The following is a 13,421-nucleotide window of genomic DNA, read 5'->3' on the forward strand; positions in this document are numbered from 1 at the left end:
CTAAACTGAGATAAAGAAGGAAGAGGACTGCTGGCATTCAAATTCAAGATTTTCTGTTTACTAAACAGGCTCTTTGACCAACTAAGACAAAGGACAAACAGGTGTGATACATTAGAAAGCCTGCTTAGAGAGTTAAGAAGCCCCAAACTGACATAAAGAAAGAATAGCACTGCTGGCATTCAAATTCAAGATTTTCTGTTTACTAAACAGGCTCTTTGACCAACTAAGCCAAAGGACATAAAGGTGAGATACATTGGATAAATGGATTAGAGATGCATAGAAAGGAGGCATTTCAAAACTAAATCAACTGGTTTTACATTGTCATGCTTGAAGCCATCTTTCTTCCTTTATATCTCTTAGATAGAAGAGATTTTTAATCTCACAATTGCACTATCAGTCGCAAGTGAAACACCTATTTTTAAGATAGGAAGCTTCTTTGTAAGGAGATGAAAACTAGGCACTGCTGAGATTCGAACTCAGGATCTCCTGTTTACTAGACAGGCACTTTAACCAACTAAGCCACAGCACCAGAAAATGGCATGCATTTGAAATCCACGGAAGATTGAAGCACCAATCTAACATTCAACTGGTTAGCGCAGCAAAACAATATTGAGCTTGAGTTCCATTCCACGTAGAGCAGAAACATGGAATAAGATTTCAATCTCAGTCATAACACTTAAGAAGCCAAGTAAATTTTGAAGAGCATTCATTTAAAAGACTGACAAATTTACAGAAGCTGTATCGAGGACAAAGACTTTGAAGTTTTGCAATTGAATGAGCCATCTTTTAGCACAGCTGAAATTTGGGACTTGTTTTGCTTCCAAGTTATGACACAGAATAGACAGATTGAAGAAATGCCATGGCAAAACCAAAAGGAGGAAAAATTATGACTAATTGATATTAAAAACCTCAGCACTGGTTCATTTCTGATAGAGTTTTCCCCAAGCTAACTTCAAACAACAGGCACTGTAGTTGACGAGATAAGGCAACTCTGACAAAAGCCAACATACAATCTTCAGTGAAAAAAAACTGACTGGTAAAAACCCTCTCAACATCTTCCCACCTAAACGCACATGCGCTATGTAGAAGAGGTGGCCGAGTGGTTAAGGTGATGGACTGTTAATCCATTGTGCTCTGCATGCATGGGTTCGAATCCCATCCTCGTCGGATTAATCTGCTTCTTCTTTCGTTTTGAATGGTTTGGTTTTCATTTTTAACCCAAGCGGTGGACACTTCAAGCATGAAAGTTTACAATACTCCTGTGCTGCTATCAAACTTTGCAGAGTCAGATCTGTAAATCCACTGGTTTTAATTTGTAAAGCTTGATGCCATCCTATATTCTGTAAAGAAAATTATATCCTCTAATTCCTTTTAAAGTGTTTCAACAGCAGAGAATTTTTTTTCTCAATTGCACTATATTAGGGCTGTGGGAAATTAATATTTGATGACAAACAAGAGTAAAAGTCCTCTTTTTGGGGTAAAAACCCACAAAATGAGATGAAGAATAGAAAGCACTGCTGACATTCAAAATCAAGATTTTCCTTTTACTAAATAGGCTCTTTGACCAACTAAGCCAAAGGACAAACAGGTGCGAAACATTAAAAAGCCTGCTTAGAGAGTTAAACAGCCCTAAACTGAGATAAAGAAGGAAAAGGACTGCTGGCATTCAAATTCAAGATTTTCCATTTACTAAATAGGCTCTTTGACCAACTAAGACAAAGGACAAACAGGTGTGATACATTAGAAAGCCTGCTTAGAGAGTTAAACAGCCCTAAACTGAGATAAAGAAGGAAGAGGACTGCTGGCATTCAAATTCAAGATTTTCTGTTTACTAAACAGGCTCTTTGACCAACTAAGACAAAGGACAAACAGGTGTGATACATTAGAAAGCCTGCTTAGAGAGTTAAGAAGCCCCAAACTGACATAAAGAAAGAATAGCACTGCTGGCATTCAAATTCAAGATTTTCTGTTTACTAAACAGGCTCTTTGACCAACTAAGCCAAAGGACATAAAGGTGAGATACATTGGATAAATGGATTAGAGATGCATAGAAAGGAGGCATTTCAAAACTAAATCAACTGGTTTTACATTGTCATGCTTGAAGCCATCTTTCTTCCTTTATATCTCTTAGATAGAAGAGATTTTTAATCTCACAATTGCACTATCAGTCGCAAGTGAAACACCTATTGTTAAGATAGGAAGCTTCTTTGTGAGGAGATGCAAACAAGGCACTGCTGAGATTCGAACTCAGGATCTCCTGTTTACTAGACAGGCGCTTTAACCAACTAAGCCACAGCACCAGAAGATGGCATGCATTTGAAATCCAAGGAAGATTGAAGCACCAATCGAACATTCAACTGGTTAGCGCTGCAAAACATTATTGAGCTTGAGTTCCATTCCACATAGAGCAGAAACATGGAATAAGATTTCAATCTCAGTCATAACACTTAAGAAGCCAAGTAAATTTTGAAGAGCATTCATTTAAAAGACTGACAAATTTACAGAAGCTGTATCGAGGACAAAGGCTTTGAAGTTTTGCAATTGAATGAGCCATCTTTTAGCACAGCTGAAATTTGGGACTTGTTTTGCTTCCAAGTTATGACACAGAATAGACAGATTGAAGAAATGCCATGGCAAAAGCAAAAGGAGGAAAAATTATGACTAATTGATATTAAAAACCTCTGCACTGGTTCATTTCTGATAGAGTTTTCCCCAAGCTAACTTCAAACAACAGGCACTGTAGTTGACGAGATAAGGCAACTCTGACAAAAGCCAACATACAATCTTCAGTGAAAAAACACTGACTGGTAAAAACCCTCTCAACATCTTCCCACCTAAACGCACTGGTGCTATGTAGACGAGGTGGCCGAGTGGTTAAGGCGAAGGACTGCTAATCCATTGTGCTCTGCATGCATGGGTTCGAATCCCATCCTCGTCGGATTAATCTGATTCTTCTTTCGTGTTGAATGGTTTGGTTTTCATTTTTAACCCAAGCGGTGGACACTTCAAGCATGAAAGTTTACAATACGCCTGTGCTGCTATCAAACTTTGCAGAGTCAGATCTGTAAATCCACTGGTTTTAATTTGTAAAGCTTGATGCCATCCTATATTCTGTAAAGAAAATTATATCCTCTAATTCCTTTTAAAGTGTTTCAACAGCAGAGAATTTTTTTTCTCAATTGCACTATATTAGGGCTATGGGAAATTAATATTTGATGACAAGCAAGAGTAAAAGTCCTCTTTTTGGGGTAAAAACCCACAAAATGAGATGAAGAATAGAAAGCACTGCTGACATTCAAAATCAAGATTTTCCTTTTACTAAATAGGCTCTTTGAACAACTAAGCCAAAGGACAAACAGGTGCGAAACATTAAAAAGCCTGCTTAGAGAGTTAAACAGCCCTAAACTGAGATAAAGAAGGAAAAGGACTGCTGGCATTCAAATTCAAGATTTTCCATTTACTAAATAGGCTCTTTGACCAACTAAGACAAAGGACAAACAGGTGTGATACATTAGAAAGCCTGCTTAGAGAGTTAAACAGCCCTAAACTGAGATAAAGAAGGAAGAGGACTGCTGGCATTCAAATTCAAGATTTTCTGTTTACTAAACAGGCTCTTTGACCAACTATGACAAAGGACAAACAGGTGTGATACTTTAGAAAGCCTGCTTAGAGAGTTAAGAAGCCCCAAACTGACATAAAGAAAGAATAGCACTGCTGGCATTCAAATTCAAGATTTTCTGTTTACTAAATAGGCTCTTTGACCAACTAAGACAAAGGACAAACAGGTGTGATACATTAGAAAGCCTGCTTAGAGAGTTAAACAGCCCTAAACTGAGATAAAGAAGGAAGAGGACTGCTGGCATTCAAATTGCTCTTTGACCAACTAAGCCAAAGGACATAAAGGTGAGATACATTGGATAAACGGATTAGAGATGCATAGAAAGGAGGCATTTCAAAACTAAATCAACTGGTTTTACATTGTCATGCTTGAAGCCATCTTTCTTCCTTTATATCTCTTAGATAGAAGAGATTTTTAATCTCACAATTGCACTATCAGTCGCAAGTGAAACACCTATTTTTAAGATAGGATGCTTCTTTGTGAGGAGATGAAAACAAGGCACTGCTGAGATTCGAACTCAGGATCTCCTGTTTACTAGACAGGCGCTTTAACCAACTAAGCCACAGCACCAGAAAATGGCATGCTTTTGAAATCCAAGGAAGATTGAAGCACCAATCGAACATTCAACTGGTTAGCGCAGCAAAACAATATTGAGCTTGAGTTCCATTCCACATAGAGCAGAAACATGGAATAAGATTTCAATCTCAGTCATAACACTTAAGAAGCCAAGTAAATTTTGAAGAGCATTCATTTAAAAGACTGACAAATTTACAGAAGCTGTATCGAGGACAAAGGCTTTGAAGTTTTGCAATTGAATGAGCCATCTTTTAGCACAGCTGAAATTTGGGACTTGTTTTGCTTCCAAGTTATGACACAGAATAGACAGATTGAAGAAATGCCATGGCAAAACCAAAAAGAGGAAAAATTATGACTAATTGATATTAAAAACCTCAGCACTGGTTCATTTCTGATAGAGTTTTCCCCAAGCTAACTTCAAACAACAGGCACTGTAGTTGATGAGATAAGGCAACTCTGACAAAAGCCAACATACAATCTTCAGTGAAAAAACACTGACTGGTAAAAACCCTCTCAACATCTTCCCACCTAAACGCACAGGCGCTATGTAGACGAGGTGGACGAGTGGTTAAGGCGATGGACTGCTAATCCATTGTGCTCTGCATGCATGGGTTCGAATCCCATCCTCGTCGCATTGATCTGCTTCTTCTTTCGTGTTGAATGGTTTGGTTTTCATTTTTAACCCAAGCGGTGGACACTTCAAGCATGAAAGTTTACAATACTCCTGTGCTGCTATCAAACTTTGCAGAGTCAGATCTGTAAATCCACTGGTTTTAATTTGTAAAGCTTGATGCCATCCTATATTCTGTAAAGAAAATTATATCCTCTAATTCCTTTTAAAGTGTTTCAACAGCAGAGAATTTTTTTTCTCAATTGCACTATATTAGGGCTATGGGAAATTAATATTTGATGACAAGCAAGAGTAAAAGTCCTCTTTTTGGGGTAAAAACCCACAAAATGAGATGAAGAATAGAAAGCACTGCTGACATTCAAAATCAAGATTTTCCTTTTACTAAATAGGCTCTTTGAACAACTAAGCCAAAGGACAAACAGGTGCGAAACATTAAAAAGCCTGCTTAGAGAGTTAAACAGCCCTAAACTGAGATAAAGAAGGAAAAGGACTGCTGGCATTCAAATTCAAGATTTTCCATTTACTAAATAGGCTCTTTGACCAACTAAGACAAAGGACAAACAGGTGTGATACATTAGAAAGCCTGCTTAGAGAGTTAAACAGCCCTAAACTGAGATAAAGAAGGAAGAGGACTGCTGGCATTCAAATTCAAGATTTTCTGTTTACTAAACAGGCTCTTTGACCAACTAAGACAAAGGACAAACAGGTGTGATACATTAGAAAGCCTGCTTAGAGAGTTAAGAAGCCCCAAACTGACATAAAGAAAGAATAGCACTGCTGGCATTCAAATTCAAGATTTTCTGTTTACTAAACAGGCTCTTTGACCAACTAAGCCAAAGGACATAAAGGTGAGATACATTGGATAAATGGATTAGAGATGCATAGAAAGGAGGCATTTCAAAACTAAATCAACTGGTTTTACATTGTCATGCTTGAAGCCATCTTTCTTCCTTTATATCTCTTAGATAGAAGAGATTTTTAATCTCACAATTGCACTATCAGTCGCAAGTGAAACACCTATTGTTAAGATAGGAAGCTTCTTTGTGAGGAGATGCAAACAAGGCACTGCTGAGATTCGAACTCAGGATCTCCTGTTTACTAGACAGGCGCTTTAACCAACTAAGCCACAGCACCAGAAGATGGCATGCATTTGAAATCCAAGGAAGATTGAAGCACCAATCGAACATTCAACTGGTTAGCGCTGCAAAACATTATTGAGCTTGAGTTCCATTCCACATAGAGCAGAAACATGGAATAAGATTTCAATCTCAGTCATAACACTTAAGAAGCCAAGTAAATTTTGAAGAGCATTCATTTAAAAGACTGACAAATTTACAGAAGCTGTATCGAGGACAAAGGCTTTGAAGTTTTGCAATTGAATGAGCCATCTTTTAGCACAGCTGAAATTTGGGACTTGTTTTGCTTCCAAGTTATGACACAGAATAGACAGATTGAAGAAATGCCATGGCAAAAGCAAAAGGAGGAAAAATTATGACTAATTGATATTAAAAACCTCTGCACTGGTTCATTTCTGATAGAGTTTTCCCCAAGCTAACTTCAAACAACAGGCACTGTAGTTGACGAGATAAGGCAACTCTGACAAAAGCCAACATACAATCTTCAGTGAAAAAACACTGACTGGTAAAAACCCTCTCAACATCTTCCCACCTAAACGCACTGGTGCTATGTAGACGAGGTGGCCGAGTGGTTAAGGCGAAGGACTGCTAATCCATTGTGCTCTGCATGCATGGGTTCGAATCCCATCCTCGTCGGATTAATCTGATTCTTCTTTCGTGTTGAATGGTTTGGTTTTCATTTTTAACCCAAGCGGTGGACACTTCAAGCATGAAAGTTTACAATACGCCTGTGCTGCTATCAAACTTTGCAGAGTCAGATCTGTAAATCCACTGGTTTTAATTTGTAAAGCTTGATGCCATCCTATATTCTGTAAAGAAAATTATATCCTCTAATTCCTTTTAAAGTGTTTCAACAGCAGAGAATTTTTTTTCTCAATTGCACTATATTAGGGCTATGGGAAATTAATATTTGATGACAAGCAAGAGTAAAAGTCCTCTTTTTGGGGTAAAAACCCACAAAATGAGATGAAGAATAGAAAGCACTGCTGACATTCAAAATCAAGATTTTCCTTTTACTAAATAGGCTCTTTGAACAACTAAGCCAAAGGACAAACAGGTGCGAAACATTAAAAAGCCTGCTTAGAGAGTTAAACAGCCCTAAACTGAGATAAAGAAGGAAAAGGACTGCTGGCATTCAAATTCAAGATTTTCCATTTACTAAATAGGCTCTTTGACCAACTAAGACAAAGGACAAACAGGTGTGATACATTAGAAAGCCTGCTTAGAGAGTTAAACAGCCCTAAACTGAGATAAAGAAGGAAGAGGACTGCTGGCATTCAAATTCAAGATTTTCTGTTTACTAAACAGGCTCTTTGACCAACTATGACAAAGGACAAACAGGTGTGATACTTTAGAAAGCCTGCTTAGAGAGTTAAGAAGCCCCAAACTGACATAAAGAAAGAATAGCACTGCTGGCATTCAAATTCAAGATTTTCTGTTTACTAAATAGGCTCTTTGACCAACTAAGACAAAGGACAAACAGGTGTGATACATTAGAAAGCCTGCTTAGAGAGTTAAACAGCCCTAAACTGAGATAAAGAAGGAAGAGGACTGCTGGCATTCAAATTGCTCTTTGACCAACTAAGCCAAAGGACATAAAGGTGAGATACATTGGATAAACGGATTAGAGATGCATAGAAAGGAGGCATTTCAAAACTAAATCAACTGGTTTTACATTGTCATGCTTGAAGCCATCTTTCTTCCTTTATATCTCTTAGATAGAAGAGATTTTTAATCTCACAATTGCACTATCAGTCGCAAGTGAAACACCTATTTTTAAGATAGGATGCTTCTTTGTGAGGAGATGAAAACAAGGCACTGCTGAGATTCGAACTCAGGATCTCCTGTTTACTAGACAGGCGCTTTAACCAACTAAGCCACAGCACCAGAAAATGGCATGCTTTTGAAATCCAAGGAAGATTGAAGCACCAATCGAACATTCAACTGGTTAGCGCAGCAAAACAATATTGAGCTTGAGTTCCATTCCACATAGAGCAGAAACATGGAATAAGATTTCAATCTCAGTCATAACACTTAAGAAGCCAAGTAAATTTTGAAGAGCATTCATTTAAAAGACTGACAAATTTACAGAAGCTGTATCGAGGACAAAGGCTTTGAAGTTTTGCAATTGAATGAGCCATCTTTTAGCACAGCTGAAATTTGGGACTTGTTTTGCTTCCAAGTTATGACACAGAATAGACAGATTGAAGAAATGCCATGGCAAAACCAAAAAGAGGAAAAATTATGACTAATTGATATTAAAAACCTCAGCACTGGTTCATTTCTGATAGAGTTTTCCCCAAGCTAACTTCAAACAACAGGCACTGTAGTTGATGAGATAAGGCAACTCTGACAAAAGCCAACATACAATCTTCAGTGAAAAAACACTGACTGGTAAAAACCCTCTCAACATCTTCCCACCTAAACGCACAGGCGCTATGTAGACGAGGTGGACGAGTGGTTAAGGCGATGGACTGCTAATCCATTGTGCTCTGCATGCATGGGTTCGAATCCCATCCTCGTCGCATTGATCTGCTTCTTCTTTCGTGTTGAATGGTTTGGTTTTCATTTTTAACCCAAGCGGTGGACACTTCAAGCATGAAAGTTTACAATACTCCTGTGCTGCTATCAAACTTTGCAGAGTCAGATCTGTAAATCCACTGGTTTTAATTTGTAAAGCTTGATGCCATCCTATATTCTGTAAAGAAAATTATATCCTCTAATTCCTTTTAAAGTGTTTCAACAGCAGAGAATTTTTTTTCTCAATTGCACTATATTAGGGCTATGGGAAATTAATATTTGATGACAAGCAAGAGTAAAAGTCCTCTTTTTGGGGTAAAAACCCACAAAATGAGATGAAGAATAGAAAGCACTGCTGACATTCAAAATCAAGATTTTCCTTTTACTAAATAGGCTCTTTGAACAACTAAGCCAAAGGACAAACAGGTGCGAAACATTAAAAAGCCTGCTTAGAGAGTTAAACAGCCCTAAACTGAGATAAAGAAGGAAAAGGACTGCTGGCATTCAAATTCAAGATTTTCCATTTACTAAATAGGCTCTTTGACCAACTAAGACAAAGGACAAACAGGTGTGATACATTAGAAAGCCTGCTTAGAGAGTTAAACAGCCCTAAACTGAGATAAAGAAGGAAGAGGACTGCTGGCATTCAAATTCAAGATTTTCTGTTTACTAAACAGGCTCTTTGACCAACTAAGACAAAGGACAAACAGGTGTGATACATTAGAAAGCCTGCTTAGAGAGTTAAGAAGCCCCAAACTGACATAAAGAAAGAATAGCACTGCTGGCATTCAAATTCAAGATTTTCTGTTTACTAAACAGGCTCTTTGACCAACTAAGCCAAAGGACATAAAGGTGAGATACATTGGATAAATGGATTAGAGATGCATAGAAAGGAGGCATTTCAAAACTAAATCAACTGGTTTTACATTGTCATGCTTGAAGCCATCTTTCTTCCTTTATATCTCTTAGATAGAAGAGATTTTTAATCTCACAATTGCACTATCAGTCGCAAGTGAAACACCTATTGTTAAGATAGGAAGCTTCTTTGTGAGGAGATGCAAACAAGGCACTGCTGAGATTCGAACTCAGGATCTCCTGTTTACTAGACAGGCGCTTTAACCAACTAAGCCACAGCACCAGAAGATGGCATGCATTTGAAATCCAAGGAAGATTGAAGCACCAATCGAACATTCAACTGGTTAGCGCTGCAAAACATTATTGAGCTTGAGTTCCATTCCACATAGAGCAGAAACATGGAATAAGATTTCAATCTCAGTCATAACACTTAAGAAGCCAAGTAAATTTTGAAGAGCATTCATTTAAAAGACTGACAAATTTACAGAAGCTGTATCGAGGACAAAGGCTTTGAAGTTTTGCAATTGAATGAGCCATCTTTTAGCACAGCTGAAATTTGGGACTTGTTTTGCTTCCAAGTTATGACACAGAATAGACAGATTGAAGAAATGCCATGGCAAAAGCAAAAGGAGGAAAAATTATGACTAATTGATATTAAAAACCTCTGCACTGGTTCATTTCTGATAGAGTTTTCCCCAAGCTAACTTCAAACAACAGGCACTGTAGTTGACGAGATAAGGCAACTCTGACAAAAGCCAACATACAATCTTCAGTGAAAAAACACTGACTGGTAAAAACCCTCTCAACATCTTCCCACCTAAACGCACTGGTGCTATGTAGACGAGGTGGCCGAGTGGTTAAGGCGAAGGACTGCTAATCCATTGTGCTCTGCATGCATGGGTTCGAATCCCATCCTCGTCGGATTAATCTGATTCTTCTTTCGTGTTGAATGGTTTGGTTTTCATTTTTAACCCAAGCGGTGGACACTTCAAGCATGAAAGTTTACAATACGCCTGTGCTGCTATCAAACTTTGCAGAGTCAGATCTGTAAATCCACTGGTTTTAATTTGTAAAGCTTGATGCCATCCTATATTCTGTAAAGAAAATTATATCCTCTAATTCCTTTTAAAGTGTTTCAACAGCAGAGAATTTTTTTTCTCAATTGCACTATATTAGGGCTATGGGAAATTAATATTTGATGACAAGCAAGAGTAAAAGTCCTCTTTTTGGGGTAAAAACCCACAAAATGAGATGAAGAATAGAAAGCACTGCTGACATTCAAAATCAAGATTTTCCTTTTACTAAATAGGCTCTTTGAACAACTAAGCCAAAGGACAAACAGGTGCGAAACATTAAAAAGCCTGCTTAGAGAGTTAAACAGCCCTAAACTGAGATAAAGAAGGAAAAGGACTGCTGGCATTCAAATTCAAGATTTTCCATTTACTAAATAGGCTCTTTGACCAACTAAGACAAAGGACAAACAGGTGTGATACATTAGAAAGCCTGCTTAGAGAGTTAAACAGCCCTAAACTGAGATAAAGAAGGAAGAGGACTGCTGGCATTCAAATTCAAGATTTTCTGTTTACTAAACAGGCTCTTTGACCAACTATGACAAAGGACAAACAGGTGTGATACTTTAGAAAGCCTGCTTAGAGAGTTAAGAAGCCCCAAACTGACATAAAGAAAGAATAGCACTGCTGGCATTCAAATTCAAGATTTTCTGTTTACTAAATAGGCTCTTTGACCAACTAAGACAAAGGACAAACAGGTGTGATACATTAGAAAGCCTGCTTAGAGAGTTAAACAGCCCTAAACTGAGATAAAGAAGGAAGAGGACTGCTGGCATTCAAATTGCTCTTTGACCAACTAAGCCAAAGGACATAAAGGTGAGATACATTGGATAAACGGATTAGAGATGCATAGAAAGGAGGCATTTCAAAACTAAATCAACTGGTTTTACATTGTCATGCTTGAAGCCATCTTTCTTCCTTTATATCTCTTAGATAGAAGAGATTTTTAATCTCACAATTGCACTATCAGTCGCAAGTGAAACACCTATTTTTAAGATAGGATGCTTCTTTGTGAGGAGATGAAAACAAGGCACTGCTGAGATTCGAACTCAGGATCTCCTGTTTACTAGACAGGCGCTTTAACCAACTAAGCCACAGCACCAGAAAATGGCATGCTTTTGAAATCCAAGGAAGATTGAAGCACCAATCGAACATTCAACTGGTTAGCGCAGCAAAACAATATTGAGCTTGAGTTCCATTCCACATAGAGCAGAAACATGGAATAAGATTTCAATCTCAGTCATAACACTTAAGAAGCCAAGTAAATTTTGAAGAGCATTCATTTAAAAGACTGACAAATTTACAGAAGCTGTATCGAGGACAAAGGCTTTGAAGTTTTGCAATTGAATGAGCCATCTTTTAGCACAGCTGAAATTTGGGACTTGTTTTGCTTCCAAGTTATGACACAGAATAGACAGATTGAAGAAATGCCATGGCAAAACCAAAAAGAGGAAAAATTATGACTAATTGATATTAAAAACCTCAGCACTGGTTCATTTCTGATAGAGTTTTCCCCAAGCTAACTTCAAACAACAGGCACTGTAGTTGATGAGATAAGGCAACTCTGACAAAAGCCAACATACAATCTTCAGTGAAAAAACACTGACTGGTAAAAACCCTCTCAACATCTTCCCACCTAAACGCACAGGCGCTATGTAGACGAGGTGGACGAGTGGTTAAGGCGATGGACTGCTAATCCATTGTGCTCTGCATGCATGGGTTCGAATCCCATCCTCGTCGCATTGATCTGCTTCTTCTTTCGTGTTGAATGGTTTGGTTTTCATTTTTAACCCAAGCGGTGGACACTTCAAGCATGAAAGTTTACAATACTCCTGTGCTGCTATCAAACTTTGCAGAGTCAGATCTGTAAATCCACTGGTTTTAATTTGTAAAGCTTGATGCCATCCTATATTCTGTAAAGAAAATTATATCCTCTAATTCCTTTTAAAGTGTTTCAACAGCAGAGAATTTTTTTTCTCAATTGCACTATATTAGGGCTATGGGAAATTAATATTTGATGACAAGCAAGAGTAAAAGTCCTCTTTTTGGGGTAAAAACCCACAAAATGAGATGAAGAATAGAAAGCACTGCTGACATTCAAAATCAAGATTTTCCTTTTACTAAATAGGCTCTTTGAACAACTAAGCCAAAGGACAAACAGGTGCGAAACATTAAAAAGCCTGCTTAGAGAGTTAAACAGCCCTAAACTGAGATAAAGAAGGAAAAGGACTGCTGGCATTCAAATTCAAGATTTTCCATTTACTAAATAGGCTCTTTGACCAACTAAGACAAAGGACAAACAGGTGTGATACATTAGAAAGCCTGCTTAGAGAGTTAAACAGCCCTAAACTGAGATAAAGAAGGAAGAGGACTGCTGGCATTCAAATTCAAGATTTTCTGTTTACTAAACAGGCTCTTTGACCAACTATGACAAAGGACAAACATGTGTGATACTTTAGAAAGCCTGCTTAGAGAGTTAAGAAGCCCCAAACTGACATAAAGAAAGAATAGCACTGCTGGCATTCAAATTCAAGATTTTCTGTTTACTAAACAGGCTCTTTGACCAACTAAGCCAAAGGACATAAAGGTGAGATACATTGGATAAACGGATTAGAGATGCATAGAAAGGAGGCATTTCAAAACTAAATCAACTGGTTTTACATTGTCATGCTTGAAGCCATCTTTCTTCCTTTATATCTCTTAGATAGAAGAGATTTTTAATCTCACAATTGCACTATCAGTCGCAAGTGAAACACCTATTTTTAAGATAGGATGCTTCTTTGTGAGGAGATGAAAACAAGGCACTGCTGAGATTCGAACTCAGGATCTCCTGTTTACTAGACAGGCGCTTTAACCAACTAAGCCACAGCACCAGAAAATGGCATGCATTTGAAATCCAAGGAAGATTGAAGCACCAATCGAACATTCAACTGGTTAGCGCAGCAAAACAATATTGAGCTTGAGTTCCATTCCACATAGAGCAGAAACATGGAATAAGATTTCAATCTCAGTCA

The 13,421-nt window shown here is 37.9% G+C and overlaps 7 non-coding genes across 7 annotated transcripts; all 7 read right to left on the bottom strand.

Annotated features, from left to right (window-relative positions):
- Nucleotides 1-2,226: 2,226 nt before the first annotated feature.
- TRNAT-AGU (transfer RNA threonine (anticodon AGU)) lies at nucleotides 2,227-2,300 on the bottom strand. The gene has a single exon. It is a non-coding gene; the product is annotated as a tRNA-Thr (tRNA).
- Nucleotides 2,301-4,115: 1,815 nt separating this feature from the next.
- Nucleotides 4,116-4,189, bottom strand: TRNAT-AGU (transfer RNA threonine (anticodon AGU)). The gene has a single exon. It is a non-coding gene; the product is annotated as a tRNA-Thr (tRNA).
- A 1,697-nt stretch (nucleotides 4,190-5,886) lies between these two features.
- Nucleotides 5,887-5,960, bottom strand: TRNAT-AGU (transfer RNA threonine (anticodon AGU)). Its single transcript has one exon. It is a non-coding gene; the product is annotated as a tRNA-Thr (tRNA).
- A 1,815-nt stretch (nucleotides 5,961-7,775) lies between these two features.
- TRNAT-AGU (transfer RNA threonine (anticodon AGU)) lies at nucleotides 7,776-7,849 on the bottom strand. Its single transcript has one exon. It is a non-coding gene; the product is annotated as a tRNA-Thr (tRNA).
- Nucleotides 7,850-9,546: 1,697 nt separating this feature from the next.
- Nucleotides 9,547-9,620, bottom strand: TRNAT-AGU (transfer RNA threonine (anticodon AGU)). The gene has a single exon. It is a non-coding gene; the product is annotated as a tRNA-Thr (tRNA).
- Nucleotides 9,621-11,435: 1,815 nt separating this feature from the next.
- TRNAT-AGU (transfer RNA threonine (anticodon AGU)) lies at nucleotides 11,436-11,509 on the bottom strand. The gene has a single exon. It is a non-coding gene; the product is annotated as a tRNA-Thr (tRNA).
- A 1,697-nt stretch (nucleotides 11,510-13,206) lies between these two features.
- Nucleotides 13,207-13,280, bottom strand: TRNAT-AGU (transfer RNA threonine (anticodon AGU)). Its single transcript has one exon. It is a non-coding gene; the product is annotated as a tRNA-Thr (tRNA).
- Between the last annotated feature and the right edge of the window lie 141 nt (nucleotides 13,281-13,421).

Source organism: Dendrobates tinctorius, unplaced genomic scaffold, assembly GCF_039654945.1.
Source record: "Dendrobates tinctorius isolate UK_male_01 unplaced genomic scaffold, ASM3965494v1 ptg000254l, whole genome shotgun sequence".
In the NCBI taxonomy this organism is placed as follows: domain Eukaryota; kingdom Metazoa; phylum Chordata; class Amphibia; order Anura; family Dendrobatidae; genus Dendrobates; species Dendrobates tinctorius.